This window comes from Crocodylus porosus, unplaced genomic scaffold, assembly GCF_001723895.1.
Source record: "Crocodylus porosus isolate Cpor-Errol unplaced genomic scaffold, CroPor_comp1, whole genome shotgun sequence".
Lineage (NCBI taxonomy): Eukaryota > Metazoa > Chordata > Crocodylia > Crocodylidae > Crocodylus > Crocodylus porosus.
Window position 1 is genome coordinate 25,834,770 of NW_017728909.1, and position 14,462 is coordinate 25,849,231.

At 45.8% G+C, this 14,462-nt stretch overlaps 1 protein-coding gene across 1 annotated transcript in view; it reads left to right on the forward strand.

Annotated features, from left to right (window-relative positions):
• SLC1A3 (solute carrier family 1 member 3) overlaps positions 1-14,462 on the forward strand; it is a 103,718-nt gene that overhangs the window by 76,718 nt on the left and 12,538 nt on the right. The window lies entirely within an intron of this gene.

Consider the following 14,462-nt stretch of genomic DNA (forward strand, 5'->3'; position numbering starts at 1 on the left):
TTCCCTCCCTACTAGCGTGCTCACCTCACCCCAAATTTTGGTATCATCAGCAAATTTAAACAGGGTGCTTTTCACCCTGTCGTCCAAATCACTGATAAAGAGATTAAACAGCACAGGCCCAAGGACCAAGCCCTGGGGGACTCCGCTGCCCACTTCTCCCCAAGTCAAATATAACCCATCCACCACCACCCTCTGAGTGCAACCCTTCAGCCAATTCGCAATCCATCTGACTGTGTAGGCATCAATGCCACAGTAGCCCAATTTTTTAATGAGGATGGGGTGGGACATGGTGTCAAAGGCCTTGCTGAAGTCCAGAAAGACTACATCTACAGTAACACCTGCATCTAAGGCTTTTGTGACCTGATCATAAAAGGCAATCAGGTTGGTCTGACATGCCCTGCCCCTAATGAAAACGTGCTGGTTGCCCTTGAAACCGTGCTGGCCATCATCTCTGAGGCCGGCCCATCACAGATGTGCTCCATGATGATCTTCTCAAAGAGTTTCCCTAGGATTGAGGTAAGACTGATGGGCCTATAGTTGCCCGGGTCCTCTCTAGTCCCTTTTTTAAAGATGGGGACCACATTGGCTACCTTCCAATCATCTGGCACCAGGCTCAAGCACCATGAGTGCTCGTAAAGCCATGCTAAGGGCCCTGCAATAACCCCTGCTAGCTCCCTCAACACCCGGGGGTGGAGAGCATCTGGACCCACTGATTTGAACACGTCCAGCCCCTCCAGAAGCTCTCTAACCCAATCCTCCCCAACCTGAGGCCTGGAGGCTCTCCCCTCGAGTCCGTCTTGCATCATGGTGGGGAAGTCCCAGTCCCTGCCCAAGAAAACAGAGGTGAAGAATTGGTTAAAGAGGTCTGCTTTCTTCTCTGGCACAACCACCAGATTGTCCAGAGGATCTTGCAGGGGCCCCACATTTCCCAGTGCTTTCTTCATGCTCCCTATATATTTGAAAAAGGACTTTCTGTTATCTTGGATTTTGGACGCTAGTCCTAGCTCTACGTCTGCCTTAGCTTTCCTGACAGCCCCCCTAGGAGGTATACTCCTCTTTGGAGATAGCACCCCCCTTCCACCGGGTGTACGCCGCCTTTTTGGCAATCAGGCATTCCCAGATGCCCTTGGTGAGCCAGGGGGGCTTTCGGGCATTCCTGCCCCCCTTGCTTTTTGTTGGGATGGTCACCCCTTGGGCCCTGAGTATCATCTCCTTAAGGAACGACGACTCATCTTGGGCACTGAGTTCCCCTGCCCTTGAGCATCCCAGTGCCTCTCCCACTAATCTCCTCAACTCCTTGAAGTAGGCCTTCTTGAAGTCTAGGGCTACTGCCTTGCTCCTGGCCCTTGACACCCTGTGCTGGATGGTAAATTCCAGCAAGCAATGACTGCTATCACCCAGGTGGTCAAAGACCTGGAGGCCCCTTACCAGGTCATCGCCTGTGGCCAGGACCAGGTCCAACAGGGCATTTCCTCTGGTGGGACTGTGCATCTCCTGAATTATGTAGAGGTCCTGTATCTCGGCCAGGAACCTCCCAGAACAGTCGACCTGGCTGACTGTTCCTCCCAGCAGATGTCCGGCTAATTGAAGTCACCCATGACAACTACATCCCTTGCTTTAAGTGCCTCTGCAAGCTGGCCAGAAAATTCCCAGTCCAGCCCCTCCCCTTGGTTGGGGGGTCTGTAGTAGACCCCCACCGTTAAATCCCTCTCCCCATGGCCCCCTTGTATCTTGACCCAGAGCACTTCAGCTTGTCCCCCCTCCTTTTGCTGGCAGAGGATATGTATTGCTTCTTGACATAGAGCACCGCACCCCCACCTTTCCTTCCTTCTCTATCCCACCTGTAAATGCTATAGCCCCTAATGCTAACTATCCAGTCATGGGATGAATCCCACCACGTTTCTGTAAGCCCTATTATGTCTGGGTCTGAACTGGCTATTCTGAGGGAAAGTTCCTCCTGCTTATTCCCCATACTACGAGCATTTATATAGGCATTTAAGGCCCTGCCTAGCTGCATGTGTCACCCCCTGATTTGGGAGACTGTTTGGACCCCTGTTTCTTACCTGGGCACTCCTAGCATTTGTTACCTGTCTTGCTCGGGTGGTGTCTCCTCGTCTTCCTGCAGCCCCTCCCCCAGCAATGTTAGTTTAAAGCTCACTGTACGAGATCAGCCAACCAGAAGAAGAGAGGAGAATACCACCTGCGCCCCCGTCTCCTTAAGCTTGTCCCCCAGAGCCTTGAAATCCTTCATGATGTGGTCAGGGTTGCCCCTGGCCGCATCATTCATCCCCACATGGATGACAACCATGGGGTACTGGTCTGCAGGTCAGTTCCCACATAAGGGGAATTCCCACATGCATACCCCACCATACACAGGTATCCACCTGCCCCCTCACACCACCATACACACTGCTTATGCACACCCCACACCCACACATCCTCACACACCCCAGCCACCCTCCCTCTCGTCCTGGCATGGGGTCCCCAGGGATGGCCAAGATGGCTCTAGTGCTCTGTGACCATGCCTGCTCTGCCCTGTGGGCACCTTCTAATCTCAAGTGCCACATCTTGTTGGTAAAAATAGTAAGTCGGGAGGCTGCCCACGAGTTTGTGTGGTAACAGTCCTGCTGAACCCTACTAAATCCTGCTGATGTTGGATCCCTTACTGTATCTCACCCAAAGTCAGTGCCTCTCGAGACACCCTAAGACTTATGGGATAGATATGTGGCTCCAAAACCTCCCCTTTACCATGCCCCATGCCTCGCAGATTGTATTTAAACGTGATCTCTTTTGATGAGGCTGCAGTCTGACTCAGCCTCCTGTCATTACTAGGCCCTTAACCCCAAGTAGCGGTGCCCTCTGGCACTTGGGTCCATCCACCCCCTGTGGCAGTGCCATCACAGATGCAGGGCTCCCTGCATCCTCACTGGCACTGGGCCCACTTCAACCCTAATGATGCCTCCTTCTCAAATAGCCTCATCCCAGTCCACCAGATTCAAATAACATAAATACAAGATCCTGAGCTATAACATAACAGCAACAGTAACTTTGGAGGTCACACTCTACCCCTTTAAAGAGGCAAGCTTCTCCCTCAACAATGTGCATCTCCTAGCCCCAGATACTTTAGGAGCTCCTACAGCCCATTAGTCTTACCAGCAGCAGAATAGGCAACCAAGCATCTCTGCATAGCATTTCTGCAAGAGCTCCTTCCCCCGGGGCTGCTGACAGAGAACTAACCTCCTGCCAGCCCCAGCCTTGGAGCTTATATGTGCCCAGGGCCCTGCTTCCTTCCCTTCAGCTAACTGGGTGCAGATGCCAGCTAATACCCTGATTATCCTGCTGCCAAAGTAACCTGCAGCTGTGGAGCCCTGCCTAGCTCTCAGGGCTCCCTAGCTAAGTTGCCACTGCTCTTAGTGCCCTACAACACCTCTCCACACATACCACAACCCCCCCGGCCACCCTTCCCCACACACTCACAGCCCTCCACAAACTCCATACCCACCCACACCCCACATATCCACACACCCTCAACCCCATACCTACCCACACCCTCCACGCACACAGCCACACACTCTGTAAACCCCACATACACACACACCCACAGCCTCCTGCCCATGCCCCCACACTCCTTCACACCCCTCCACAATATACAAGAGTAAGACTTCATTTTAAGCAATTATGCAATCACCTTTATGTACACTATGCAAACACATGTAAATAAGGACAAGAATATTTTTTAAATCAAATTAATGAATGTTGTAGTACACATTTGATTTTTAGAATATTGTTTGTTTTTTTCTGGTTCCAAGATGGTAAACCCCCTCGCTGAAAGAAGGACTTCTGGGGGCAAGGGGAGGGACTGCTGGATGCAAAGGTCAGGGGTTAGAGGGCAGATCTTCTGGTCCCAAGATGGTGACCAGGGGATGGGGCACCTGTCAAGGGGTGGGGCTACCCGTGTGGCCATCACCAACTTGCCAAAACTTGTCAAGTGGCCCTCCAGCCGAAATAATTGCCCGCCCCTGCTATACACCATTTATTGCTGTATCATAAATAATGCCTGCAGCAGTAGCTGTACCTTCTGAGTGAAAATTATCTGTGTATGACAGTACCTTTAAAAAGCTATGCCTCCATATTCAGAATATTCATATTGTCAGTAAAACAATTTAGCTAATAGCAAAAGGGAAAAAGACAGCAGGTTGTGCTGAAAAGGGACCATCAGACAATAGGTTAGATATTAGTGGAACTGCTGAAAAACTGTTTTAGGACTGGACTTATTTTACATTTTCATCAATGACCTGGCACAGAAAGTATGTACAAAAGAAAATTTGCTGGCAAAACAAAATTGGAGGATATTAACTTCACTCAGTTCTTACTGAAATATCATCTCTCAAAATTTCTGGTGCTATTAATGCCTGAATCTTATCACTGAATATTGAATCAAGTAACGTAGGTAAAAAATAAATAATATTTTAGAGTGTATAAACTGTTTTGTAATTATAACTTTACATATAAACTATCAACTTCTTTCACAGTTAAAGTAAATGTGGGCAAGATTTACAAATAAATTTATGCAAACTTATAATCTTATTTTCAAAAGTATGTTAAGATTTTCAGTGGGATTCTCAGAATATTTCTGAAAGAGGATTATTTGACTGACATTAGTCAGGCTCACTAACATTGCATTTGCTGGCCTAAAAGCTGGAAATTCACAATTTCACCCCCAAAAGATTTACAGCATTTTTTCACTGCAGACATATGAAAACCACAAGTGCCATAAACTCCATATATGAATTGCCATCAAAGGTGCATCAGAATCAAGCATTTATGGTTATTTAGTGACAAACTAAATTTTGTAGTGAATTTTATGATGACAAGTTGCCTTCTGCTCTACTATCTCCTACAAAAGCAAGTCCATTTCCCTGACAAAGATTTGAAGCATATGAGAAAGCAGTTTCTTTCTTGGTCTTGCTACTGTGCACCTGTCAGTGAAAAACATAAGCTCTTTTCTCTTCCTGTTACATAATGACTGTTTCTGGGTCAAGGGCAGATCTTGAACTTGTGACCTTCAGCAATAAAAAGCATAAGATTTTATCTCTTGAACTGTAAGTAACTCCATTAACTGGCATCTATAGCAGACCAGTGTTTTTCAAAAGTTATACCCCATTCTCCCAAGTGACACACTGACCATTAATAAAGTGCAGTAATACTAAGGCATATTAACCTATATTGACTTTACCGTGGTATCCTCGGTTCCTGTATGATCCATTGCAGAAAGCAAGGTGAGGGATAGGGGTGTGCAAAATGGGCCATATACAATGCAGATTTGGCCCAAATCGGGGACAGTGATTCGATTCATTGATTCAGATCACTGTCCCCGATTCAATTTGGCCAAATCCAAAGCTGAAGATTAGATGCCTATTTGGAAAATCAGCAATTCAGCCACAGACACAGCTTAAATATTTTTTCTTCATACCTTGAGGTACCAGGCGTAGCTAATAAATGCTGCAATACTGGGGTGGATGGAGCATCCCACAGGAGCGCGAGAGACCCCCGGGATGCTCGGCAGCGATCCCAGAAGTGGACCAGACATACTTCTGGTCCACTTCTGGGCCAATGCTGAGCATGCTGGGTCTCCCTCCTGTGTCCCCTCAGCTTGGCAATTGGCCAAGGGGGGACCCCGGGTGCCACCCCCACCCAGGAGGCACCAGTTGCAGAGAAGAGCGGGGGGGGGGGGGCAGCACACTCCCTGGTGGACCCAGAAGTGGACTGGAAGCTTCTGGTCCACTTCTGGGTATGCTGCCAACCATGCTGGGGAGCCCCTGCACTCCTGTGGCACCTCCATCTGCCCCACCATTGCAGCATTCATGAGCCATCTGGTACCTTGAGGTATGTAGAAAAAAACATTTAAAGCTGTGTCTATATCTGAATCACCGAATCTTTCCAAATTGAGATTAAAGGGTCTCCTGATTCAATTCAGATTTGGAGATTTGACCACCAAATTCGGCGGAATCACCACTGAATCAGATCAGGGACCAAAGCTGTGCACAGCCCTAGTGAGGGAGCATTGCATGAGAGAGGACAGTCAGTGCAGCTAGGGCGCTACAGGCAGCAGAGAACATAGATTTCATAGATTTTTAGGGTCGGAAGGGACCTCAGTACATCATTGAGTCTGACTCCCTGCCCTGGACAGAAAAGGGTGCTGAGGTCAGATGACTCCAGCCAGATGTTTGTCAAGTCTCCTTTTAAAGACCCACAAGGTAGGGGAGAGCACCACCTCCCTTGGAAGCCCATTCCAGACTCTGGTAAGCCTTGCTGTAAAGAAGTTCTTCCTAATGACTAATTTAAACCTGCTCTTTGTCAGTTTGTGACTGTTGTTCCCAGTTACTCTAAGGGGCACCTTGGTAAACAGAGTATTTCCTACACCTTGCTTCCCCCCGCCCCTCCAAATGAATTTGTAGATGGCCACCAGATCCCCTCTCAAACTTCTCTTACAGAGGCCGAAGAGATCCAGGTCCTCATAGGATCTTTCCTGCAGACCCCTAACTATACGAGTGGTCCTCTTCTGGACCCTCTCAAGGTTCTCTTGAAGTGTGGCACCCAAAACTGGATGTAGTACTCCAGCTGCGGCCTTACCAGTGCCCACATCCTTCCAGGTCAAGACCAACCTGCCTACCACCACTCTCTGGGTGCATCCCATTAGCCAGTTCACCACCCACCCGACCATGTAATCATCAAAGTCATAGCTGCTTAGTTTTTTTTTTAATGAGAATGGGATGTGACACTGTGTCAAAGGTTTTTTTAAAATCCAAGTATATGACATCCACCTCAACTCCTGTGTCTAAGCCATTTGTGACCTGGTTGTAAAAAGAAACAAGGTGTGTCAGGCAGGATCTTCCTGCTATGAATCCTTGCTGGTTGCCCTTCAGCATTATTTTTCCTGCTGGACTCCCACTCCTCCCAGTCTAGTGATGGTCCTCAAGAATGACTATACAATAGTGGCCAGCACTTGTAGGAAAATGATCAGGAAAGCCAAGGTTAAGTTAGCTACAGGAGTCAAGGACAATAGGAAGTCATTCTTTAGGTACGTAGGCAGTAGAAGTAAAACACATCGAAGCATGGGACCCCTGATTAACACTTCAGGACAGCTGGTAACTGATATTCAGGAAAAAACTGAACTCCTGAATGCCCACTTTGCTTTGGTATTTCACTGGACCAAGGGGAAAGACAAGCAAGATAAGGCTCATAGGGGGCATGCCAGGAATGACAGCCTCCCCACTGTGGATGCTGAGTGGGTGCAATACCAACTAGAAAAGCTAGACATTTATAAGTCAGTGGGACTGAATGGACTTCATCCAAGAGTGCTGAAGGAGCTGGCTGAGGTCATCGCAGAACCCCTGGCAAAACTCTTTCAAAAGTCATGGTGCGCAGGGGAAATCCCTGAGGATTCGAAGAGGGCCAATATTGTGCCCATCTTCAAGAAGGGGAAGAGGGAGGACCCGGGCAACTATAAGCCAATCAGCCTAACCTCTATCCCAGGGAAAATCCTGGACAAGCTCATTAAAGAATTGATATGCTCGTTGAGGGTAAAATTCTGAATGACAGCCAGCATGACTTTGTCATGGGTAGGTCTTATCTTACCAATCTGATCTCCTTCTACAACCAGGTCTCTCACCACCTGGACATGGGAGATGAGGTAAACATTATATACCTAGACTTCCAAAAGGCTTTTGATCCGGTATCCCATAATATCCTTGTGGGAAAACTGGAAAGCTGTGGGCTCAGCTGCTCAATGGTTCAGTGGGTGGGAAACTGGCTACAGGGTAGGACCCAGAGAGTTCTCATGAACAGATCTGTGTTGTCCTGGTGCAAAGTAGCCAGTGGTGTCCCTCAGGGGTCCATGCTTGGACCAGTGCTTTTCAACAGCTTTATCAATGATTTGGACGGGGGAAATCCAAAAAAGCTCGCTGATCAAGTTTGCAGACGACACCAAGTTATGGGGCAGTATGGTCACGTCAGATGATAGGCTGCAGACACAGGCAGACCTGGACAGGCTTGAGAGTTGGGCAGACCAGAACCAAATGAAGTTTAACACTTCCAAGTATAAGGTGCTCCATCTGAGGTCAAACAAACCTCAATATACATACAGGTTCGGTGGTGACAGCTTGATCTGCACCACAGCCGAAAGGGACCTAAGGGTAATGATTGACCATTACATGAATATGAGCCATCAGTGCAATGTGGTGGCCAGCAAGGCAAATAACGCACTAGCATGCATCAATCAATACATCTCATGTAAAACTAAGGAAGTGATACTCCCTTTGTACTTAGCACTGGAGAGACCGCATTGGAGTACCGTGTCCCATTTTGGGCACCGCACTTCAATAAGGATGTGGAAAAACTTGACAAGCCATACAAGGAAAGGCTGCCTCTTTAGCCTAAAAAAGAGAAGGTTGAGAGAGGACTTGATAGCAGCTTACCACTATATCAGAGGAGTGCATCAGGAGCTCGGTTTCGCTAGGGCACTCCCGGTAAAGACCAGGACCAATGGATACAAATTCCTGGAAGGCTGCTTCAGGCTTAATACCAGGAAAAATTCCTTCACAGTCAGGGTGTCCAGGCTCTGGAATAAACTCCCTCCAGAGGTGGTGTAGTCACCTACCCTGGAGGGTTTCAAGAGGAAACTGGACAGTCACCTTGCTGGGGTCACTTAACCCCAGTTGTCTACAGCCTATAGGGGCGGGGCTAGATCCGATGAACTGCAAGGTCCCTTCCAGCTCCTAACAAACTATGAATGTATGAATCTATGAAATGTAGTCCTTAATAATTTTTTCAAAGGTTTTCCCAAGGATAGAGGTGAGACTTACTGGTCTATAGTTATCTGGATCCTCCTTCCTCCCCTTTCTGAAAATAGGGACCACATTGTACCTTTTCCAGTTCTCTGGGACCTGTGCCAAGTGCTATGAGTGCTCAAACAGTCTTGTCAGTGGTCCTGCTATGGCACTAGCTAATTCTCTCAGCACCCCTGGGATGAAGATCATTGGGCCTGTTGACTTGAACACATCAAGTCCCTCCAACTACCCCTTCACTAGGTCAGTGCTAATCATTGCTGGGCCTTTCTATAGTCCCTCTTGTGCCTTTCTGTAGTTCAATTTGGAGATATGTCTTTGCCCGTGTTCAGGAATACTGATGCAAAAAACTCATGGAAGAGTTCAGCTTTTTCCCTCCTATCTGTCACTAATTTCCCTAGCCTGTCCTGTAGGTGTCCGATGTTACCATCCACCTTCTTTTTGCTCCCTACGTACCTGAAAAAGGACTTTTTGTTGTCCTTAATTCTTGTTGCCAGCCTGAGTTCCATTGCTGCCTTGGCCTTTCTAACTGACCCCCTGCAAGTGCAAGCCAAGGAGGTATAATCCTCCTTGGTGGCTACAGGTGCCTGACATCAGTGCCAGCACCACAGCAGTCCCCAGTGGCAGAAGACAACACTGGAGGTGAAAAACTGCTGTTCAACTCTGCTGGTAAGATTAGTCAGAGATGGGAAAACTTGATCAGAAAAGCACCACAAAATTTCAGATCCCACTAGTCCAGCCTGGTCCCGCACTCAAGATGGACTAGTAATGGACTATGATAGACTAGTGATAGTCCATGATGGACTCGTATGTTGACCAGGCAGGAGGTAGTGTCAAAGACCTAAACTTGCCAAGCATGTCCAGTTAAAAAGAGGGTGCTGTAAAGTGATGCGTTTTGGCAAAGTGCAAGTATTTTCTCCTCAGCCTCACCTCCTTCCTAGCCCTGCCTAGGCTCATATAGTTCTCTCTCACTACCAACATCCTGTTCTGATCTAGGTGGAACATTTCTCCAAATGTTTAGTGACTAGCCTAGTCACTGATATTTGTTTTACTTTCTTCTTCTGCCCTGCCCCCTGCCCAACCCAAGAGATCTATCATACTGCAACCACCTGCCCCTATCAGTATCTCTTTGTCCACGATTGCCATATTTTCTCTAACTCCTCAAAATACTTTAATATACCCCTAGCCTTAACCTTCTGTCTTTGATCCCTACCACTTCATTTCTCTTCCTCTCCCAAATTTGAAGTTCCTATCATGGAACCCAGAAATACTACCAAATTGCTTTGAAAGCTGCAACTCCTATTTAATCTGATTCTTTCTGTTCTGAGCTGTCTCACAAGGTAAAAGAGACAAAGATAACCTGAACAGTCATGGGGAAGGACAACGTCCTAGAGCTTATGGGCGGGTCAACATGCTGAAAATAAGGGGAACTTGGGTGCCTGCTGAAGTATTGCATGAAGAAATGTGTAGCATCCAGTGTTGGAAATCAAGAATGTGCAACTGGCAAGGTGTAGCCACCTCCCTGTATTTCTTCTCAACCTGCTCATTCATTCCCCCTATTTGTTATTATTTCTTCCTGTACTAAGCTCTGCAGAATGGAATGGCAGCATTAAATGTACAATAAGGTTCACATACATAACAAGTGATGCAATGCTAGTTATTGCTTGTAATTATAATTATCTGAAGCATGCTACAGCATCACTTATGATAACTGTTTCATTAATTTTCCTATAAGTAGTTTGGAATTGTTGAAGTAAGCTTCACAGGGGCTTTCATAAAAATGAGAGAAATGCTGAATTAAGAATCAGAGGAACCACTTTTCCTATATTACTTTTTTCCATTGCTGTATTTCACATACAGTGTATTCTGTTTTAGCCTTGTGACCAAAGAAAGCTGTGCTTTTATCAAAAGTACACACTCACCTGAACATAATGTAAAAACAATGCTCATTAAGCACAGAGAGCTTATGGTATTAGTAATCCCAAAATTGGCTAACTTCTGTCATTTTCAAGGTTTCTAATAGTCAGCTCCAACTGAAATTAAATTACTTTAGATGATATGGATCGCTGACTAATGCATAGGAATGACAGAAGCTTAAATAAGTAATTCAGGAGAAGCAATATGCTTGTTTTCATGCTGAGATATTTTAGCTAGAAATCATCTTAAAATATATTCTTCACTAGTGAAATGATATCACAGTTAGCAATAAAGTTCAATTTTCCCATTAATTTAATCCCTGTAAGTGCTGTTGATATTTATTTCTATATTAATCCATCTATAGATGTTTATATATTTACCACATATCTCATGTTCTTGCTCTTGAATTGCTTTACTGAATAGCTTGTAGAGAGGATTTTTTAAAAATATTATGCAATTAAAATATAAAATACTGCCAGAAGTTATCAACCTAGTTTTTGTGAGACTACCCTGTTCCAACTCTGAAGTGCCTCTCTCATATACCAGTCTTTATTTAGTCAAGCAGACCCATTGAAAAATTAACTAAAAAAAACTAAAGACCTGCAGAATCAGACAGTGTGATGTCTGATGCAATACATCTGTTTTGCATTGACTGAAATCTGGGTTAGGTTTAACACTGGCAGTTGTAGAATCATCTTTACTCACATTAGAAGAGATTGCTCCTACCTTTCATTTCAGATAAAGGGCCCACAAAGATAAACTAGGCAGAAGGCAGGGCATGGTTCCACCTTATAGATTAACTGAGAGGTATGAGCTTTTGTAGACTACAGATGCGTAGCCTTGGATGAAGTAGGCTGTAGTCTATGAAAGCTTATGCCTCTCTGAATGAATGAGTCTATAAGGTGCCATCCTACTTTTAACCCTTAATTCGGACTAATCCACCTAACTACCTCTCTCAACTCAAAGATAACAGAGGACTTCTCTCACTGATATATAACAACTGCCTTACTAGAAAAGATTAACCTATGATTCCCAAGTTAGGCCAGGAAGGGCTGGGATTTATTGGCAGCCTGGGTCTTACATCTAAATTAAGGAAACCTTGGAGCAGTTCCTTACAAAGCTATTGCTGCTGCTACAACTCCCAGGTAAATGGCACCAACATTCATTATTTCTTTTCAAGGTACCTGTTCCATCCTGCCACTAACTCTAAATAGGCGGCATTCCCTTCCCATTCTTCACCCAAGAACTCATTGACTAGAGAATAAATATTCCGCATCAACTGAGGCCCGCAGTGGACATGACACTTAAAATGCAATTAACTTGTTAATTGCACCATAAATAGTAACCCAGCCACATGTTCAAGCAATTAATAGCTTGAAAAAATGGGAAATGAGCCACAAATATATTCCACAAAATGTGTGTAATGTTTTCGTTGCTGGTTTAAATGAGCCCGAAGCAAGAAAGCCACACCATTCAGCCTGCTGCTGGCGGGGCTTGGCTGACAGCTCCCTCTGTGTTGGGAGGCTGACAGCTGTGGAGTGCAGTCCTGCATAGCTGTGCCCCATGGTTTTCAGGGTGTTGAGCGAAGGAGAGTTCATCAGCTGGTCCAGCATGTCAGGGCACAGAGAGCTGCAAGGTTCCCCCTTACCCAACATGCGGTTTGCCTTGCCACACTGCCAAGTAATAATGGTCTAATAGAGATTTGATCTCTGATCCCAAAATCATTCATCCTGCCATGCCCATGTGGTTTAGCAGGAAGCACAACTGTCACATTATTGAATGATCTCGTGCCAGTACCCAAAACAACAACAAAGTATAAGTCTTAGCTTGCACTCTCTCTTTTTCCTTCATTTCCATTATCTAAGAAATCCCCTTCATATCCACTCAAACACTTTCACAGTCTGCTTTGAAGCTAAATGAACATATGTTTCATCCAACAAGGTGACTCAGCAGAAAAACTTCATAACACTGTGCCAGCTCCTAATACCTGACATAAGGTTGGAACAACAAAAGGGCATCTGTATTGTAGGTCCTAGAACTCTTCCATATTACATACTTTGAAAAAACACTACTAAGTGATACAGAATCAAATATTTCCCACTGTTATAATAGAATTTGAGAAATACTAGAAATTAAGAAAAAATTTAGTCCAGTATAGTGGGCTAAAAAAATTTTAGTCCAGAAGTGGGCCTCTTCAATTTGGATTCGGCCCGAATCAGGGACAGTGATTCGAATAGTTGATTCAGATCACTGTCCCCGATTTGATTTGGCCAAATCCAAATCTAAAGATTTAATGCTGATTCAGAGAATCAGCGATTCGGACATCGACACAGCTTTAAATGTTTTTTCTACACACCTCGAGGTACCAGTGCGGCTTGTGAATGCTGCCATGCTGAGGCAGATGGAGGCATCCCGCAGGAGTGGGGGGGGGGGGCGGGGTTGCGCACATGCTTGGCAGCAAATCAGGAAGTGGACCCAAAGTACTTCCGGTCCACTTCCAGGTCTGCCAGGGAGTGTCCTGGGGACCCCCCATGCTCCTGTGGGACACTCCGTGAGCCCTACCATCATAGCATTCATTAGCCTCCTGCTACCTAGAAGTATGTAGAAAAAACATTTAAAGCTGCGTCTATGTCCGAATCTTTCCGAATCGATTCAGATGGTTCCAACTCAGAACAGGGAAATTAAACGGTCCTCTGATTCGATTCGGATTCAGAGATTTGGCCACTGAATCAGGCCAAATCGCCACTAAATCGAATCAGGGACCGAAGCTTTGCACTAATGATTATCATGAAGTCCTGAATTCCTCCAAGCCTACAATTAGCTGTAGGCACACAAACTTGTTGTAGCTGTGGTAAAACCTTATTCCCAGTGAATTAAGTAAATGCACAGATTCTGTGCCCTTAACAAGAGGCAGGAACTTGCCGTACATCAGCTGCTACATCATAACTGCCCCTATGTTCCTCTGTTACCTGCTTTGAAAGCTAAATCAAGGAAGCTTCCCTCCAAGTGAAACAGGCCTAAGCTTCTCCCATTTAGCTTTCACTTATGGTAGGGAAAGTGCAGTCATAGGGACAGTTCATTCTGCAAAAATTAACAGGGAACAGGGATTTACCCCATCTAGCCCAACCAAAGCAACTTATTTAAAAACTAGGCTGCCGCAGGTTAGCTCCCTCCAGGAAGTGCTTGGGAGCACAGGGACAGTTCTCAAGTTCCATGCTGCTAACTGTACGGACATGCCTAACAGTAATTGTGTGGGGTCATGCAAAATGAGCTCTGACTGTAGATGGGAATGCAGCTGGATAAGGTTTGGGAACCACTGCCTAACACTGTCTGGCACGCTTGATGATTCAAATACCTCCTTGTCCACAAAACTATTAATACATTTTTAATACAACTTCTACTGGCAGATCAGAACCCACCTAAGGCCTGAAATAGTTGCAGAAAATACTCTTTTACAGTACATCAAAAGTATGGTCTAATGTATGGCATCTAAGAGGAACTCAGACCAGCTGGAGTCTTGTCTGCATGTTAGCTTTCTAGCACTCAGGCCACCCCCCATCCCACCATAAGTATGCTGGCTTTGCATTCGGTTAACTTAAATACTTCCAGAGTTTTGCAGTAGTTGGGACTATTACTGATCATACTGAACTCCTTGGGCCTGATAGCCATTTTCAGCACGTAGGCACAAAAGTGTAAAAT